At 42.1% G+C, this 20,033-nt stretch overlaps 1 long non-coding RNA gene across 2 annotated transcripts; it reads right to left on the bottom strand.

Moving 5' to 3' along the window:
- On the bottom strand, positions 1 to 4,545 carry LOC139080496 (uncharacterized). 2 transcript variants are annotated; one of them, XR_011535046.1, is made up of 2 exons: positions 4,303 to 4,545; positions 1 to 168 (listed from the first exon to the last, which is right to left on the bottom strand). It is a non-coding gene; the product is annotated as an uncharacterized lncRNA (long non-coding RNA). The 2 variants fall into 2 exon arrangements; XR_011535047.1 differs by lacking the exon at positions 4,303 to 4,545 and adding an exon at positions 434 to 625.
- Between the last annotated feature and the right edge of the window lie 15,488 nt (positions 4,546 to 20,033).

Below are 20,033 nucleotides of genomic sequence, written 5' to 3'. Positions count from 1 at the left end.
TGACACTTGGCTTTACTCATATTTATTTCCAAATTTATCGTCATCATGGCTGCAATTTAACAAGGAGTTTTGATTTGGAATGACAGAGAATGGAGGGAAACCCATATTAATAACAGTTCTTAACAGGTGCATGATCCTTTGTCCATGAGTGTGAGGCAAAATGTCCACCTGCAGACAAGAGATAAATATAATTGGTAATAGAACACATGTTCAGAAAAAATTATAAGTGGTTTACTAGGAGTTAGTCAGATGTTAACAAAAGGGAGAAACATTTCTTGATTAATTTGAAAAAGAATAAACTCATTTTAATTCTAATTTCTAATCATTGTCTTATCTCAGAAGAGGAAATGTTACAAAAATATATTATAAAAACCCAATGTTCCCAAGCATTCTTGACCAATCATAAAAATTTGGAGAAGTCCAAGTAGATTACCCAGCCACTCCAATATTTATTGTTATTGAGCATTTGACCACCAGAGGGGAGCTAATGCTAATGATCAATTGAGATGTGATTTAATATTATATTTTATGTGACTTTGGGAGACAGGGTGAAGGTAGATCTCAATGTTTATCATCAGAGGACCATGACTGTAGCCTCAGTCTTCAGAGAAGTTGAAGTTCTAGTGGTTTGTGGTGTAAAAGCTTTATGACCTCATGAATAGCAGGGTTCCGGGTCCCTAAAAATGAACAGAATCCCGAAAACTCATGGCTGCTGGTCCATGGATAAAGTGGCATCCTTCAACACTCTTCAGCTCTTATTTTCCTCATGTCCAATAGTACTGAAACGTGATGACAACTGACAATGGTCCACCAAACAGGATGGCTGTGACGTCGTTTAGGAGCCATCTGGAGGCTTGGTCATGAGGCTGTCATAACTTCCTTGGGCCCTGACAGCATGCTGGACTATCACACGTTTTTCTTGGGTCCTTAGCTCCTGCATTATGGACACTTTGTGACTCAGAGGGTCTCGTAAAACACCCCTTACTCTACCCTAGAGTCACTTTCCATCAGTGCAGTGCTAGATACATCCTGGGAGAATGATCCAGCCTGCACTCATGCCTGCCCCCTCTTTCTTTTTTGGATCTACGTTAAATAAAGTGATTGACATAACAATGCATTTGGCATGTTTATGTTATTGTATCCTTAGATTTTCTATAAAATAAAGTGTACGCTATTACGATCGGTGGGGAGATAAGTTAACGGGAATTTGGTTGGTGAGGATTGTTGTGGACTGACATAGGATTCCTTGAATAAGTATATTAATGGCTTATTTTCATACTTTCAAGGAATTTTTTATTTTATCAAAGATGGTAAAGTCATTAAATCTTGAAATACCTTAATTGAGATAATTCTCCCATCAGGCCTCTTCTTTCTGAAGGATACTTTGCAATCTCAGGTTTTTTACAGCTGGTATCTGATGACTGTAGAGATGAGTTGAAATGACTCTAATTTACGTTCACAGGAGCAGATTACCTCTGTTTATCATAAGCCCTAGCATAGCTTGAGAGCTTGGTCCCGGAGGACAATCTGGGGGAGAGGCATCTCTCATACTTTCTGGAGTTTTCGTATCCAAATGGAGTTTAATTAATTAGTGGCATGATTTCACCCTCTGGACACAACTCTTGGGTATAGGGAGATTTTCACTGACTGGGGACCAGCCCCTTTCATGCAGGCAAAGAAGCTGTCATCTGTTGCAGCCAACCACGCAGGGCTGCTGTCTCAGCTGGCGCTGATTTTGTTTGTCATGGTGGGTGTGAACGACTCTGCGACTATTTTGATGGGCTCCTTGATTTTGGTGTGGTCTGTGTGCTGCTTCACATGGTTGTTTGCTGAGTGACTTTTAGATTTATTTTTGTGGATATTTATCAGTTTTTGATAAACAACTTATTATTTTAGCTAGTAATTAAAATGTACACAGAACTATATATAACTATTAATTCTCTTTATTGTTGAAAGTTCTCCAGGAAAAATAAATTTGATATTGTAAATCTGGAACTCTTAGGACGCTAACACGTTTTCCTTCATTTCACCCAGAATTTCTCAACATTGGCACTACTGATATTTTTTGCTGGATAATTGTTGTGAGGGTCTGTCCTGTGCATTATACGATAGTTCGCAACATTCCTGGCCTCTATCCATTTGCAACATACTCCTTCCCCCAGTTGTAACAACCAGGAATTTTCCTAGGCATTGCCAAAAGGCCCAAGGAGGACAAAATCACCTCCAGTTAAGGGCCATTGGTTTAAACAATGGTGTTTATATTACTATTTGATAGCATACAGATTCTTAGAAATTCAATTCTCAAATTATAGCAGCACAGACTTTGTAGTACTAGTGACATGTTTTCATAATATGTACAATTTTTTCATCAGCACCATTGTGAAAGTAAGGTATTATTACTAAATATTTATCCAGATTTTGACATTGAAACTTAGGGGGCTGGCCCTATGGCTGAGTGGTTAAGTTTGCACACTCCATTTTGGGGGCCCGGGGTTCACTGGTTTGGATCCTGGGCACAGACCTGTGCACTACTCATCAAGCCATGCTTTGGCGGCATCCCTCATAGGACTAGAATGATGTATAGCTAGGATATACAACTATGTACTGGGGTGGGGAGAAGAAAAAAAAGAGGAAGATCAGCAACAGATGTTAACTCAGGGCCCATCTTTCTCACACACACACACACACACACACACACACACACACACACACACAAGAAACTTACCGCTTTACTCTTCAAGCACCTTAAACATTCGATGTTCATCAGTCAAGATAATCTAGGCCCATCCTGTCAGATCAATGGGCTTCTTTAGTTTTTTCACTTTCTTCCATTTAAGTATTATTTATTAATGTTGTTAAAGTCAATTTAACAGCTTTTCCTGTCCCTTTAATTTATTATTTCAAATTCACAGTGTAATTTATTAGAATTATCTTCAACATAAGCACAAATAGACTTTATGTGGGAGTTTGAGGCATTCCCTTATGAAGAGCATGCAAGAGCATTAGGCAAGCAACTTTGGGAAATCTCATATAATTGCTCAAAAGTCCTTCTACATCTTGACTACATTTTGAAGAGTTGTGAGCCTACCAGACATGAACCATAGGGTAAGTGAAGACTGCCTGAATTCAGAGCTGACTGGTGCTCTAAATTTTAGGAGGTTTTCCTTAGGACAAAGCTCCAGTAACTCTCTGGTTGGACCATGTACTAATGGTGGTCACGAAGGCATTTCCGTGATGGCCGGCTTCCAGTATGATGGCCCGTTCTTCCTCCTATCAGGCTCTCGTCCCTCTGTTTCCTCTAGACTTCACCTTCTTTAGCGTTTCTTCACATTTTCATAGACTCCTCTCTCTGCTTGGGCTGCCTTCTCCCTCATTTGTGTAGTAAACCTCTACTCGCAATTCAAAGCCCCATTTCCCCCCTTCTCTGTGAAGCCGTCCTGAGTGTCTCCTAGGAATGTCAATTTCCTCTTCCCCCAACTGCTTACCGCCTCTGAGCTCCTCTCCACATATTATTTTGTTTCTTTGCAAAATTTTCTCCCCCAGGAGGCTGGGCGTTCCTGGAGAGTGAGAACTTCATCTTTTCCAATTCTGGTAGGTCTGGCACTTTACAGATACTCCCTATATGAGACTGTCCTGATGGTACACGCAACTGTCTTAAAGTCCTCGTCAGTTCTCCTTGTCTTTGCCATACAGCTCAGAGCAGGGTCTTCACATTGATTCATTTCTTTGCCCCTGAAGGAAAATCTCCACGTTGGGAAATTTGCAAAATGATTAAAATAGTTAGTGGTCCTTACTGTTTCTGTTCGATTAAAATAGAGGCAACCTTTTCCTTCCTTTCCTTCCTAGACACTGCCTTTCTGGAGAAAAGATGCTGTGAAGAAATTCCAAAGTGACCATCAGCACTGTTAGCATGGATTAGTCTGAGCCAGACTAGTGGTAACAATAATGGAAAAAGAGGGCTTTGATATTCTTGGTGCAACACCAAGAAGACAGGGACCAGACAGAAGCTTGCACACAGATGATTATTTAATTCATTTTGTAATTTCGCAGGAACAATCTGTTTTGTTTTTGAAGATAACTGGAGAAAACAAATCTGGAAGAAAACCTAGGTAAAAAAATAAACTAACTTAAAAATATAAGCTACATAATGGAATATCTATTGACCTTAGCCCTAAAGAAGAGGGCTCTTCAAAGAGAGGAATATTTTGACAGGAAAGAAACACAGACTTCTGTGCTCACGGAATATGGAATTACTGCTGGCCGACGGTCTGAAGGAGACAGTGAAAACGCTGTGATACATACCTGAGTTGTTTTCTCAAAGGCTCGAACTTTCCAGCTTTGCTGAGATTTCATGTCCTCGGCAGCTTTGGCTGCTGGGTTGTAGGAAAGGAGAGAACATTGCGGATGTTGGAGAGTTGGGTAAAAACTGGCAACTAAGCAGTTTTCCAGTTTGAGGCTTCTCCTTTTTTCTTTCCTCCCTAAAGGGAGTCTGGGAAACGGAATGTGCTTTGACTGGGGAAACCCAGGCCAGGTCTGACCTCTTCTCCTTGCAGTTTCAAGGAGCCCTACTCCCACGCTGGCCTCAGCCTAAGGCCAGCCTTAGACCTAGTTGTTGTAAGTCTCTCCATTAGAAATGGAGTCGTCACAGGAATGGCTGTTTTCTTACGATTCCAACTCAAAGCACAAAGTGCTGGTATTTCCTCAAGGTGCATGCATACTGCCGAGTATGGCGATTAAGATTAACGATCCAACTCACTCCTGAATTTCCAAGGCTGATTAAGCACCAGGAATTTGGGAGTGCTTTATGACCCAGTACTTGTGGGCCAAATTATTTTGAATGAAAATACAATTATCTTTTCTGTTTTTTTCCTCATACTTTAGCTCTTTCTCTGCCACCACATCATGCGGCTGAATTGAGCCATGTATGACCTTATCCATCACATTCAATGCTTTGAGGAGAGACTGTAGCAAGAATTGGTTGTGGGGACAAAAAGAAACCGGAATCGCTCTACCTTGCACCCCACTTCCATTCCCTCCATGTGGGTTACCCTGCTTCACACAACAGGGTAATTTTGGGAATGCAGTTCCCCAAAACGGAAGCAACTGAAATACAAATAAGTTTAAAACAATTAAGTAGAGTCCACAGAGAGTACGTAAAGGGCTCAGGAACTCTTCGGAGGTGTGTGACTTACTCCTCGCAGTCACCTTCTTCTGTGGCACACACAGGCTGTCAGGCTGAACCCACTCTGAGTTTGGAATAGCCTTGTTCTTCCCTAGTCTTAGGTCATTTCCTACAGGTTGGGTCTTGAGATCGAGTCGTTCTGGACACATGAGGGGTCTTCTGGATCTCCTGGCTTGGAGTACCAATTGATTGCACAAGTTGATTGGGGTCCAGGACTTGTCCCCTATGCTCCCAGCACATCCTGTGTTTTGGTTCACATTTATTCCAATTGCCTGTGAGGCAGAAACCCGATCATGCTCACAGTTAGCTTCTGGATTGTTTTTTGGCACTAAATAGCTGCTCAACTAAATTTGTAAGATGAACGAGTCTCTCCAATTTGAATCCAAACTTTCTTTGTTGCCTTGGAAGCTGCTTCTGGAGCTGTGTCTGGATTTGGTCCATGAGCTGAGGGTGTTCGGCTGTCAGGACACTTCCCTGGGGATGATAATCATGCTGGGGGCTCCCCTTCAGCTGCACTGGTTGTCTTATTATCTTTTGATAGGCATGTTTAAGCTGATGCATTCCAATTTCCGAGCAGCACACTGATATCCATGTTTACAAGAAGTTGGAAAGTTTGACCGCATTGGGGACTGAGTGGTCTCCATGAGGCTCAGGTATGGGGACTTCATGCCGCCAGTCTACCTTCCTTCATTTCTCTCTTCTGAGCAGCCTACAAACTGAGATCAAAGATGCACCCCAGCTGAACCCTGTTCCTTTTGCCTAGTTATGTCACATATCTAAGACTTTTCCCCTCAAAAATTAACTTCCAAGGCTTAAAGCACTAAGGAACCATCCCAATGGCACATGGTGCTAAGAAATTGTTTAGAAATTGCAAGTAATAGTGCTTCCCTTTGAAGTGTTTCAAATGTAACTTGGATTTGAATGCACAGGGCTAACAACTTGAGCGACCTGCTCCCCTCCCCCGCCCCAAATGAAGGGGGATTATTAGAGGCAATACTTTGCCTTAAAGAAAGAGTGACTGTTGTTCAGTGTATTTCTATCAAGCACATAGTGCACATTCACACACACGCACGCGCAGAGGCTCAGCAAGTCCTGAATACTGTCTCTCAACTGTTTCATTCAATGATTGTTATTAAGCAGTAAACCCACACCAACTGCGCAGTCATTGTGCTTCTAAAAAACATAAATGTCACTTTTTTGGTCTTTAAAAATTATTAAGCAGCGAGAAAGATAGCAATTTCCAGTGTTTGCTTGGATGGTGAGATGCAGGAGAATTAGTATTACTCTTGAGAGCTGCCATTGGTTAGCTGGAGGGAAAAAGGATATCAATTATACATAATCTAAGAAGCCTCTGCATAATAATCAGGCCCAGTAGGGGCTTTGGGGCAGCTTCGTTATTCTCTTGTAAACACAAGAGCTCAGATAGACACGTCAGTCAGGAGGAGCGGCAGCAATTCCTTCTTTTTAACACCTACACATTCTATTGCTTCAATATGCAAACAAGGCTGTTTAGCTGAGGGTAGAGCCGGTGCTAATGAGCTCCCTGCACTAACCCTGAAGTAAAAAGGTTCTGTTTCACAGCTGCTCAGAGACAGCTCCTCTGGGCATGCTCAGGTATCGGAAAATAATGCCTTTTAAACAGAGAAATGCCAATCAGGATTTTGTGCATACTTTCTCTTTTCTCTATGTGCTAATGCAATTACCTCATAACTTGTGAACTTCCAGTGCATTTGTCTGGTGTTTTCTCTCTAAATGATATATTTGGAATGTGTTTGTGGAAAGAAAATGCTTGAAAACATGCAGGAACTGTAAAAATAAGCACTCTCTTTAATTCCTAGAGGATGCTACCTTGAAGCTAATACTCAGATTTCCACCTTAAAGACGGACTGTTCTTTTATCTCCTTTTAAAAAAATACGGTTATTTCTCTTTTCCTGGTGTCACTTTAACGATCTGCAGGGACAATGCAGATCAGGACCGGCTTCTCAAGCCACGGGCTTCTTGCCCCCACCTCTGGGATTTGGGAGCTGTCCTGGGTGCGGGCTTTGGGCATCACTGCGCCAGGCGACTCCGTAATTGGCTGAGCAAAGACACACAGGGCCTAGGAGAGGGGGCAGGGAGGGAGGGTGCTTCACGTATCAGTTGACAGTTTCAAATCAAGACACAATACATGATGGCTTTTCAATATCCAATTATTCTCATGAATAAAGAAATCTTTTGCACAGAAATATTCCCCCAATCCCCACTGGGTTAATTTACCATCCACAGAAACCACTCAGCTTTGCTGGCTAAATAGCATAGCATGTGATTTCTTGTGTAATTATAGGACATCCTCCTTCTCATCATTAATTCAATCTCAGGGCCATGCCTTCTAGATGCCTGATACAGGAGACAAGGCCTGTCCATTGTGCCCGATAAATGGATGGGAAGTACAAACACTGATATCCTCAACTCTTAATCAGTGTTTTAACTCTTTCCCCATAAAAAGAGGTGCTGTATTTCCCATCCCTTAGTTAACCAATCAGTGGGCAGGTTCCTAACCAGTGTCTCCACTTATGACAGCACAGCCAGGTACTACACAGTCAGCAAGAAAGCCTTTCTGCTGGAATATTTCAGCATTTAAATTATTTATTACATTGGCTTTATGGCACATCACAGCCTATTTGAGACAGGTGGAGTGAACGCCCTTCTGCCACAAGGAGGCTCATTAAATAGCCATCATGACTGGTCAGACTTAATTGCTTTATGCCAGGTAGTTCTCTGTCATGATTCAAATCCCTGGCAAGGCAGCTGACCCCAATTCTCAGGGCGCGTTCATTCACCCCCAACTTGGAAAATGAGAGCAGACTCTGTTTGCACGTTTTAGCATCAGGTTAAAAATGTGCTAGCTGGTGAGTTGCTGTAGGAAACAAATGATTGGGAATTGCATAGGAAAACAGTTAATTGAGACATAATCAATTGTTTGATTTTGTTAATTTGTTTAAATGATCATAAAATCGTTCAAGTTATTTCGAGGAGACGTTTATAATATAAACTGAGCTATGTTATGATCTTTACAAACTCATTGTTTATGAGTTGAACACAGTGTGAAGGACAGAGTAGCAATGCTATTGTATTCCAATTTGGATGCCAGTCCTTTTGGCTACAGTTGCTTGTACATCTGACTGATGTTTTAAGGCCATGCAGTGGTTCTGAGAAAATAATAAAGATATTAAGCTGAGTGAATTTTGGATTTCCTAATTTTATGCTACAGTGATATAGCACTTTGATTTGCCTTCTACTTTGTTATGAGAAATAGTATATGGATAAGAGTGCAGACTTTTAAAGTGGACTCTTTTTGAATCCTGGCTCTGTGATGTTCTAGCTGTGTGATCTTGGTCAGCTTACTCCACCTCTCTGTACCTCAGTTCCCTCATCTGTAAAATAGGTGTAATAATACCTACCTCGTAGGGTTGTGGGAAAGATTAAATGGTGAGTATACATAAAACCCTAGAATACACGTTGCTATTGTGGTGGTGGTCGTTATTGATCCTTGTTTGGTGCTTTGCCTTATAGCCATTTATATGGTAGAAATTTCTAGATATGTCTTCACACACGGCTAGCACCATATTGCAGTCTGGACAAACAATTTGCTGACCAAATGCCCAGTCAGCAGTTTCTCCTTCTGACAACAATTTATCCAGTCTCATTGTCTGTGATATTGATATTTAGAAATCTGGACTGGACTAAAGTTTGTACCACAATGAAGCATCCGCTGATGGATTCATTCAGTGCTTTATGATAAGCTCTTAAGGTGGCTAAAAGAACCCCAAACTATTCCTGTATACTTCATCTTTGTATCACTCATACCTCCCTTATACGGCTAGGTGCTCTCCATAATGCATGGAGATAACTATTGCATAATGCAATAATGATAATGATATTATTAAACAAAGGATAGTGGTGCTAGTTCAATGGCTTAATTGTCCCTTGTACTATAAAGTGAATTTATCTTCTGATCATGTGTTCTGATTGGAAGACACTCTTAGCAGAATAGTAATTATAACAACATAAAAATACACTCAAGGGCTGTTCCAGTGGCACAGTGGTTAATTTCACACCTTCTGCTTTGGTGGCCCAGGGTTCACTGATTTGGAACCCGGGTGTGGACCTACATATCACTTGTCAAGCCATGCTGTGGCGGGCGTCCCACATATAAAGTAGAGGAAGATGGGCATGGATGTTAGCTCAGGGCCAGTATACCTCAGCAAAAAGAGGAGGATTGGCAGCAGATGTTAGCTCAGGGCTAATCTTCCTCAGGAAAAAAAAAACAAAACCCCAAAACACTCAAATCTGCTCTGAAGGAAGCAGGCAGTTTCTCAAGACAAGGCAATTTGAATGAGTTGTGGCATTGCCCTCCTTTTTTGCCATGTCCTGGATAAGAATAGGAGGAACAGATGAATCTTGAGAAACCGGTATAAGTTGTTAAAAAAATTGCTCTCATTCTTCATTGAGCTGCTGTTTGCTCTATAATTTGAGGCATTGTCATGCCCAGAGTAAGTCTGGCAAGTGCAACAACTTTTCCATAAAGGGAAATCTCTGACAGCCTTATAATCAACTGGATGATAAAGTAAAGGTATACTGAGATGAACATACTTTATTCCAAATATCAAAGGAAGGGAGGGAGGGAAAAGAGGGGAAACACTAGGTTTTGCATTTTGATTAGCTCAGGGAGCTCCCCTTTAATTGGAGGATGGATATAGCAGGAGGGTTGAAGAACTTAGAGTGTAAATTACTGTTTTCGAAAGACTTCTTCAAAAATAAGACAGTTATGTTGAATAATTTGGGGATCTTTTATTCCCAGCATCTGGAAATTAATCACATCTGAAATTTCACAGGTTGAGTCCTTTGATTTTTTTCCCCCTAGTCAAATTTGACCAAATGTCTGGTGGGTGAGGGGAAGAGGTTACCTTCTAGTGAGACTGCAGATAGGCCTTGCTGCATGGATCACAACCTGGGCACTGGCAACCTGTCAGACGCAGAAGGGTCCCACACTTGGTTCAATGCTCTATGTCACTGTCCGGAAATTCTTAATAACATTTTGAGCAAGAGGATCCATATTCATTTTGTGCTTGGCTTCACAAATTTTGTAGCCAGATTAGGTTGCAATCAATATTTGGATGATATCAGCTCTATTTATTGCACACTTTTTTTTCTAAGATAACTAGGATGAATACTTGCATAATTGAAATGTTATTTTTGAAGTATTTCATGATTTGTGTTCTCTTATATTTTGGCCAATTTCTCTCTTGGCACCTTTTCTGCCTTTAATGATAAGCAATGAGACAGGGATTGGGATGGGAGAGACGTGAAACCAGGGAAGAAGAACTCAAAGAAAAGTGTCATTTCAGTGAGTGGGGATCTGTGGGGAGAACAGAAGAGGCAGTGCTTTTAGAAACATCCATATAGGCATGAAGGAGCTCCAGGGCACCAGATGAGTGGCCTTTTTCCCTGGACATGGCCTGGGGAAGGTTGACAATACCTAAGAGCACCTCAGCTTTTGGGTGAGAGCCCATCTAACCTAGTGTGGGGCTGATGTGTAGATATGGCAGCAGGAGGAGGCCAGAACAGTGAGCCTGGGGCAGCACCCTTGGCTCCCTGTGCATGGACTTGGTGTGTGGAGGACTCAGATGTTTGTGCCCCAATGAGGGGATGCCGAGCTGCTGAGGAGTCATTGTCTGGGTGGAGGCTGAGGGTCAGAAGGAAGAGGCCTCAATGTATATGAGAGACTCTGAAATTGGAGGTGGAGAGTTGGGACAATGGACCCCACTCATCAAAGTGCGAAGGTCACTCTGCAAGAGCAGATGGTGCTGGACCACACACCTCAGTGGATATAGATCAGGGGCCAGACCAGAGAAGGCACTCTCTGCGAAGGGCACCAAAGATCCAGTGGACACATGTGGATTCCACACCATCTTCTCCCCCATGACCCCAAGGACCATGCGAGCCAAGAGCAACACCTTGAAAAAATGACCCTGACAAAGAGACTTGTTGCCACAAGGAATTTTCTGCATAGTGTGTCATTTTGAGTTTGTCAGATTGTCTAAATAGATCTACCTGCTCGCCTGTCCACTCTCCTCTTCAGCAAGGAAGCCTAAGTGGAATATTAGGCCTGTTATAGGAAGGAAGGAAGGAAAGAAAGAAAGGAAGGAAGGAAGGAAAGAAGCAAGGAAGGAAGAGAAAAAAAGAAATGGAAGGTAGAAAGGAGCTACATCCTCTCTGAAGACTTTGCGAGAAACTGTGCAACTCTGAGGTATTAGTTTTAGTTGATGATAAAATAATGACTTCTGGTCCCTGTGTAAAGCTTTTATAATGAATGTATCACGTTATCGTATCTCCCATTTTATGTCTCTTTCCTCTCCCTTCCTTTTCCTTCCTCCTCCCACATCCCCAATTCTGGGGATTACTCTGGATGCAAGTAGCAAACCCATAGTCTCCATTTGCTCCTCATTTTTAGACAGAAGTTGACTTCTGTATCTGTTTGGACTGTAGTAAGGAAAAGATTTGCATATGTGAGTTCTTTGGTTCCTTCCAATTACACCCTCCTGCAGTGTTTTCCCCTGTACACCTGGGGCAATATTTGGTTCTCAAACTGTGCTGCACATTAGAATCACCTGGGGAGCTCTTAAAAGTACAGATGTCCAGGACTTGTTCCATTTCAATTAAATCAGAACCTGGAGTGGAGGGTGAGGGGCAGGCACAAGCATTAGCACTTTTTTAAACTTCCCAAGAGATCCTGATGTGCCACTGAGACGGAGCCCCAGAGTGCGAGACAGCAGGGCCCTCCAAACTTGCTTGAGTGTAGGAATGACCCACAGTCCTTCTTAAACACACAAATGGTGTGGCCTCTTCCACTGAAATTAGGATTCAGCAAGTCTAGGTTTGGGATAGATTGTATATTTTTAATAAATAGGCAGAAGGAACTGGAAGAAGAGATGGTTTGTCTAGTACGGAAGACAGACTTTTTGGGGATGGGTGAAAATTTCTGGAGTAGCGTTTTCTCTTTTGGGGAGGGACTTAATTAAGAAAGGAAGGGAAGAAAATTATATTCAGTGTAGCACTGAGTTACGCCTTCGGATTCCCTTTTTACGTTCTAAGAGCAATGCAAGTGAAGGATCGGAGTTACTTTGTAATTTCCTGTGGCAGTGGACTGTGTTTTACTGGGACATCTCTCCCAAACTGGACTACGTGTGTCTCTATGTTCGGTTGAGGTCATAAGGAAAGGGAGCAGAGTTATCTAGCATGAAGGATATAGTGAGGGAGCTGGGAGCTCGAGCGACACCAGGAGAGTTTGAAGTGGCTCCTGAGGAGAATGGGGAGAAGGATCTCTCCAGAGACATGAACAGGACGGCTCAGTTGTGTTGTGGGAGAGAATGGCTGAGGTGGGCTGTCATCCGTTCCTAGTAGCCTCTATATGAATAGTTCTGTGGTTTTTCCCCGGGATTACTTAGCCATTCAGGTGTAGGAGTGGCGGAGGCAGAAAGCTAGATTAATTGATGGATGGCGTTTTTCGGGAAGGTGACGTTCCAGAGCATGGAGGCAAGAGGCTTGAATGTGCTGGAGGAAGATGATTACTTTGGGATGGTGGTTGCTTTAGCATTGTCACAATAATGCTCCATAACAAACAGGCATGGTCCCCGACCACATGTATCAGTAAGCATTTATTGCTCTCGTGTCTGGAGTGTGGGTAGGTGACCGCTGGTCTTGTCTGGGCTCTTTCGCTTGTGTGGGGTTTGCTGGCTGCTGGCTGACCCTGGATGTCCTCAGCCAGAATGATATAGTCAACAGTATAAAGGCGAAACAAAGTCACATGGCAGAGTGTGGACAGAGGGCAGGTGAAGAATGGGGGCTGTTTTTGCAGTCTACCACAGTAGCTGTCGATGGATTATTAGCATTCTTTAAAATCATACATATGGTACAAAATATGTGGAAAGATCATTCAGATCTTTTTTCTTTAAAATATTTGATATTACTGTCACCACTATCTAGTCAAAACTCATTTAATCACCACAAATGACTCTGAGCTACTAGACCAAGAAATACTAATTTTGCATTGTTTCTTTTTTGTGGCTCTTGTCTGTGCTTATATATTTTACTGATCTCAATCAGAATTCATTAAGCATTTTCAAGATATAAAATGTGAAGATTAAAATTAAGTTCTGCCTCTATAAAAATCATTTCTGGTATTAATTTTCCTTCAGGACATTCATTTCTAAAAAATGCATGAAGACATGCAAAAGATCTTTGTATCACTATGAAAGTGCCTGGGGTGAGCTTTTTCTCTACTCCAGCTAAGTTCTTAATTAGTCCAAGGTACAGCAGAGGTGTGATCTTGGAACATTCTGTTAGCAAAAGTTTATTAAAATTGTAACTGTTGGTGTTGCTTAGATTTATTGCGGGGGGGGGGAGGTCAAGTTAGAGTAATTTTAATATGTCATATAGACTAGTGTCGAAGCATTTGGTGATATTTGAAGCAGTTGGCTATCTAACAAAAAACATCAATACCCCTTTTATCAGAGTTTCTAGAAGTGTGCTGTCTCATCTTAAGACACATGCTTCTTTACCTTCATAAGCACATTTAATTTCTCTACAACCCACACTTTTCCAGGGTCTCTATTTTATGCTCTCATAACATCTTACCCTTTTCCTGTTAGAGCACTGCCCATAATTTTTGGTGTGCTGATTTGACCAGTTTTGTTCCCCTGCTGCGCGGAGATTCACCTAGGTAGGGCTCTGAGAGCTTTGCTCCCAGTTGGCATCTCAGCAGCTAGCCCGGGGTGGGGGCTTATTGACCGCTGTTGCCTGAGCAAGTACCTGCAGGGGCACAACAGGTAACTGCCTGCCTTGAGTGATTAGAAGTCTTCTAGGGCATACTTCACTGCCTCTGAATATTTCTCTGGTCACATCCCCACAAAAGTCCCTCTAACTTTAAGCTCTGGGCCCATTTGAGAGGAGACTAGCTGCTCGCATATTTCTGAAAGAAATGCGACACTTTTCCCCCCGGCCCCAGCTGCTCAGCTTACTTTCTTTCCTCCATCTCCTTTTGCTTTGCCCAAATGGAAACTGGAAACCCAGTGAATTCTTGCTTCCAGCTCTTATCTCTGAGGGTAGATCTCAACAAGCTTCTCCCAGCGCCTCTTTCAGTTCTGGAGAGCCGGTCAAAACAGAACAGCAGTGGTCACGTGTCTAAGGTTCTGTAGCCTGCGTGCAGGCCGTTTGGGAAGACCCTAGCCTCAAGGCTGCCAGGCTCCTGCAGGCCTCTCTGGGGCCCTGCCAGGCTGCGGGACACAGCTCTGCTTCTCTGGGCCTAGTGAAATCCCTGTGATCAACACAGCTTGGGATCAGCGATCAGCCCCAAAGTGCCAAGGCTTTTCCTTGGTCTCGTTTTTACCCTTCCTTTGCAAAGAGAAGAAAAACATTTTCCCGGTGTGTTTTATCAAACAATATACGTGTATATGTTTTAGTTGACGTATTTCAAGGAAGAGAAGAGAATCCCCTCTTCCCATAGCCTCTGAGCTTGTAGAGAGGGCCTTTTTAATATCCATACTTCTAAAGATGTGGGGAAACACGGAGCCACACCAGCAGTGTTTTCAGTTCTCAGAAATTTCTTTGCTGATCTGCCTCCAGCGCTGCCTAAACCCTTCCGGAAGCTCGCAGGGATGTCACAGGAGCCTCGGGAGTCTCCAGCTGGGTCTGCATCTGCACAACTGTCGGGACTCTGCTCCTTTTAAGTCTTAAATCAGCCATCAACAGGTATGCAACATAAAGTCCTAACTCTCCCAGGTATTCAAGCTGGAAGTAAGCAGAGATAAACAGAAGAGAGTGGCTTTTGAGGCAAATGCACTATCTTTAAACTCCACTGGAGTCCATTTGGGTGAGTGTTTTTCCAGGGTTTTCATAAATGATTCGGAGAAGGCTAAATACTTTCAGATCTGCATGCTTTATTTTCTGATATTTATACAAAGGGGACAGCCACACAGGTGAGTCTGTTAAAGAGACTTCCTGTGAGCTGTACCTGGGCAAAGGGGTGGGCTGGAAGGTTTGTATTCCTATTCCTTGACTTATTTTCAGTCAGCTATCACTGCCTTCCATGATTGAAGGCGCAGAGAGAAATCTCATCTTCTTGGTGCACAGTTGGAGCGGGTGGTCTAGAGGTGGATTGTGGGGTGAAAGAGAAAAAGACTTATGTTATTATTATTATCATTAGCCTCTGACCATCTCCTTGTTTTCCCCCAAATCATCTTATGTTTTGAGGGGTGTGGGTGGGGGCACTTGATTATTATTTAATTAAATCTGTTTTTTATGGCAATGTCAATAGCAGCATGTCAAATGGATTGTGTATTCGGTACCTTGGCTGAAATGACTTCAATATCCTGAACTCTCTGTATATTATAATAATATAATGCACTAGTAATTATCAGTGGATTAAATATTTATTATGTGCTTACTGTAGTACTTGCTGGGTCCTATAGGGAATATGTAAGTGAATAAAATACAGTCCCTGCCTTCAAGAAACTTCTAATTTAGGGAAGAGAAGCAATGCACATATAAACAGATAACTGCACCAGGCCAGTTGGGACCATATGAGGGCCCCAGACAGTAAGTATGGTTTAACGGCAACACGGAGACCTACAGTTCTGCTGACGATTTTTCCTAGGCTTGTGATCACCGACAATCTGTGGCCTGGAGCTTCTGTAAAAGTGTTAATCATAAATATCCGATTCCTATTTGTAGCAAAGCTGTGAAATTCTGCACTAGCAAAGAATTTCAAAGTCCCAAATGAAATCCCTTGAAGTACCGTGTGAAAAGGACCCATATTTGCTACTTGGGCTGAAATGCAATGTCTGGCAAAGATACCCTCTGGGTGAAGGATGGCAGCTCGCCCGCCTCCCTTTCTCCTTTATTCTCACTCCCTTTTTGTCTCACCTCTCCCTCATTTCCCCTGACCCCTTTGCTCATTTTAGTAGATTTCCCAGTCTAATTGGGATCCTCTAAAACAGAGGGTCAGTGAAGGCTGGAAGAGAAAGGAGGGATAGTCTGAATGAAGGCGAGACCCTGTTACAAGGGCAATCTGCCCATCACTGAAATTTTATATCCAACAAATATACTGCCCTATTTCAAATTCACTGCAATTAAAACAACACCATCATCTAACTGTTCTAGGCTAAGTATGGAAACTCGGGATATAGGTTTAAGTGTTCACATTATAATTGCTAAATCACGAACTCAGTCAATTCACGCTGGGTCTGTAGAGCATTAATGTCTAACAGTGAAGTTCTACCGTGGTGGGAATTGCACTCAGTTCTTCTGCTTACAATAAGCCAAAACATTTCCATTAACCCTTGATGAATGAAATACACAGGACCTCAAGGAGTCAGAATCTCTCGTCCTTCTGGATGCTGAACTGATTCCTACAAGGAAACACTTGACTAAGATGACCAGGCGATGCTTCTGTACGAGTGGAAGAAGCCGAAAGGAAACCACAGCAGAAGGACAAGCCTGGACGTTGGTGGGTACGTGGGCAGGTTCATTTGGATTCTGGAATCTTGAGAACAGCATGGCAGGGCAGGAAGAAGGGACACACTGGATAGGAACATAACTGCAGGAAGGACAGGACATCTTTTGGGTGGACTTTTAATAGGTAATTACAAAAGTTAGAGTTAAATTTTAGAACTATGAAACCTAGTCGTGAGGCAAAATATGGGGAAGTGACATACAAAATGTAACTCTTTTTCACACCATCAATAGATGTTGCAGATAAAATGTAATTTTTCTTTGTTCGGGATACTGTTAACATAGATGTTCGTTTTCCTTACACAACTTTTTCTCATATTTTCATAGTTGTGGGATGAGAACAATATCTTTTATTTTACAGAATTAACTTGTTGGTGTTATAATTCTCAACCCCTGGGAAGGAGCTGAGAGTCAGTGGGGAAATCATGCTTCATGTCTCTGGTCACAGTTGTTTCCACAGCCCTGGGTGTGACAGAAGCCACAGTGACCTCAGGACGAGGAACGGTTGCCTCTTGACTGGAGCCATCACCACTGAAGACGCAGAAAGCTTTACTTTGCTAGTAGACAAACACGAGGTTCACTGGGCTGTAAGATTTTCAGGCAAACAAAAGTAAATGAAATCTGTGGGCAGTAGGGGAGGGGTAAATTGGTGTGGGGTGGGAAAGGTAGAAACGAGTTTGTTTCCCTGAGCAGTTTCAGCTTTAATCAACGTACGCAGCCACGACCATGCCTGTTTACCTGAGATGAGATATGTGACAAGTGTTTATTCCAGCCCTGGAATCTGCTTTGTCTCTTAAGTTTATTAAACCTGGGGTCTGGGTTAGGCCCAGGACTAGTGGTCCAGCCTTGTGTCCATCTCTTCCATGAGCCTGTGTCCAACTTTGTATGGAGCCAGGGCCTCAGAGAATGCAGTTACAGGAAGTTCTCAGAAGTGAGAGAAAATTCAGAGAAGATACTCCGGGGTCCCCTTCACTGTTGCTCTGTCCTTGGGGGACTCACGGAGGAGACTTATCTCCCCAGCAAGTGACTGTTCAAAACCAGGGCGGAGAGCTCAGCCAGAGGCTCCCTTCAGTTCCACGGCCCGTCCTAAGGTGCAGGCCTGCCTGAGCTGGCCCTCCTGCAGGAAATCTGACAGTTAAATGCATTAGCCGTCAAGCATCATTATTACAAGTGAAAGACTGTGGAAACAGGCCCTGTCATAAAAATACTCCACAAAAAACAGCCTGAAACAGCCTTAGCATCTAGGGCATGACTCTCAGTACGACCTGTATATCACTCCCAAGGGGACAAAAATTAGTTCTTGTGGGTGGAGCAAAAACTTAGATTTTTAGTGGTGCGTGGTCCTCCAAAGGGCCACAATATGTACACAGATATACAGTGTATCTATGATATTAAAGTTTTGTGGGCAGGAGGGGTTGTGATTTCGGAAAAAATATCTAAAAAGGCTCCTTATGGGGATGAAAGTGAAAAACCGGCCAAGAAACATTGGTGTAGAATGAGGGATGATTTTAAAAGTTAGAGCATTAAAATTGATTTGGTGACACTTCTTCATGGAGCATTAACATAATTCACCACTTATTTTTGAAAGAAAATAGGACACAGGAATTTTTTATGTTAGAAAGAGTTCAATATCTAAAGTTAACAGTAACAGGGGGCCGGCTCCGTGGCCGAGTGGTTAAGTTTGCGCACTTTGCTGCGGCGGCCCAGGGTTCGGATCCTGGGCGCGGACATGGCACCACTCATCAGGCCACGTTGAGGCGGCGTCCCACATCCCACAACTAGAAGGACGTGCAACTAAGATATATAACTGTGTACAGGGGGGGTTTGGGGAGATAAAGCAGAAAAAAATAAAATAAAATAAAATTAACAGTAACAGAAAAAAACCTTAAAAAAATACCATTCTTGGAGCACAGATATTTTATTGTCTCTGAAGCTTTTCCTTGAGCACATATAAAAGGGGACGATGTTCAGATCCAAGAGGGTGGACAAAACAAGTGCCTGTAATCCTCACTGACATGTCCACCCTGAGGATGTGGGTGAGCCTGACGGGCTTGGTATCCATGGAAAAAATAGATGGACCCATGTTTCTCACTGAATGGGTTTCTGAAAGTACATATATCTTACTGTGGATCTAATCTATTTAATCACATATTGGTAAATGATGACAGTAGAGAATAGTGCCTCTGTTTTATGATGTGGTGTAATCCAGGAGATTTGACGGTGACCAAGAATATAATATTAGTTATTTCCAATGGATCAAATTCTTTTAAAATATTGCCATTTGCGTGTCCCAAAATTCTTTTGGAGTGTCATCTCTATGTTTTTTATTTGATAAACTTGATAAACAATATATAAGATTTCTGGATTTTAGTAAACATCTACCATTTTGCTTGCACTGAATAATAGAATTGAATTATTTTTAAGTATATTCAAAAATATTATTTAGAAGTGGTTATACTTTTACAAGAGGATGTCGAGCCAAGTGTTTGGAGTTTTATTAAAATCAAGTAGTCTTTTCTTGGAAAATTTTTGATGATGTTGTCGGAGCATACGTTAAAGATAGGAAGCTTATGCACTGTGAATTCATCATAGGAACTTGAACTTTGATACAGGAAGACCTGACTTGCTAGTCCTGCAGAAATTGTGATACAGGCAACTCTGGCCCAAAGTGATGGAAGATTTATTTCTGTTTAGATTTTAAAATTATGAAGCAAAATTTTGTGTAGGCCTAAATATGAATTAAAAGAGACAACCATGTTTGGCTGAATAAATCTCATAATTTTTATGAGATAGATGCAAAAAAGAATGAATTTAATGCTAAATGTAAATCTTGAGTTTAAAAAAAGCTACAGTGGAAAAATCATGAAAGACTTTAAGAAAAATCATTCTAAAAACAAATAGAGACTTTTGGTGTCCAATTCTGTATGTAAGGAAGTTGGAAGTCATCCTTCTAACCACAAATAAAAAGATAAATAAATTGAAAAATCAGCAACTCTTCTTAGATTCTTCAGAGAAGAGAAGTCACAGGAACAAACCACTGCCCCCCAAACTGGAGAGACAGACAGGCAAATATAGAGAATCACAATTTACTGGTGCAGAGATGCACGAGCGGAAACATCAAGGGGAACCGGAAGTGTAATTGACAAATTGCAAGATGAATAGCTCTTGTGTTGATAGACTTGTGTGAACGAGTCTGAGAGTTAAAAACTCCACACATTTTTTGAGTTTTACCTCCAGGAGTTCTGACAGGTTCTCCCAATGAAAAAAGTGTGGAAAACAAATATACCAATTAAAATACAG

Source organism: Equus przewalskii, chromosome 30, assembly GCF_037783145.1.
Source record: "Equus przewalskii isolate Varuska chromosome 30, EquPr2, whole genome shotgun sequence".
Lineage (NCBI taxonomy): Eukaryota > Metazoa > Chordata > Mammalia > Perissodactyla > Equidae > Equus > Equus przewalskii.
This window is presented reverse-complemented; position numbering and strand designations above follow the sequence as displayed.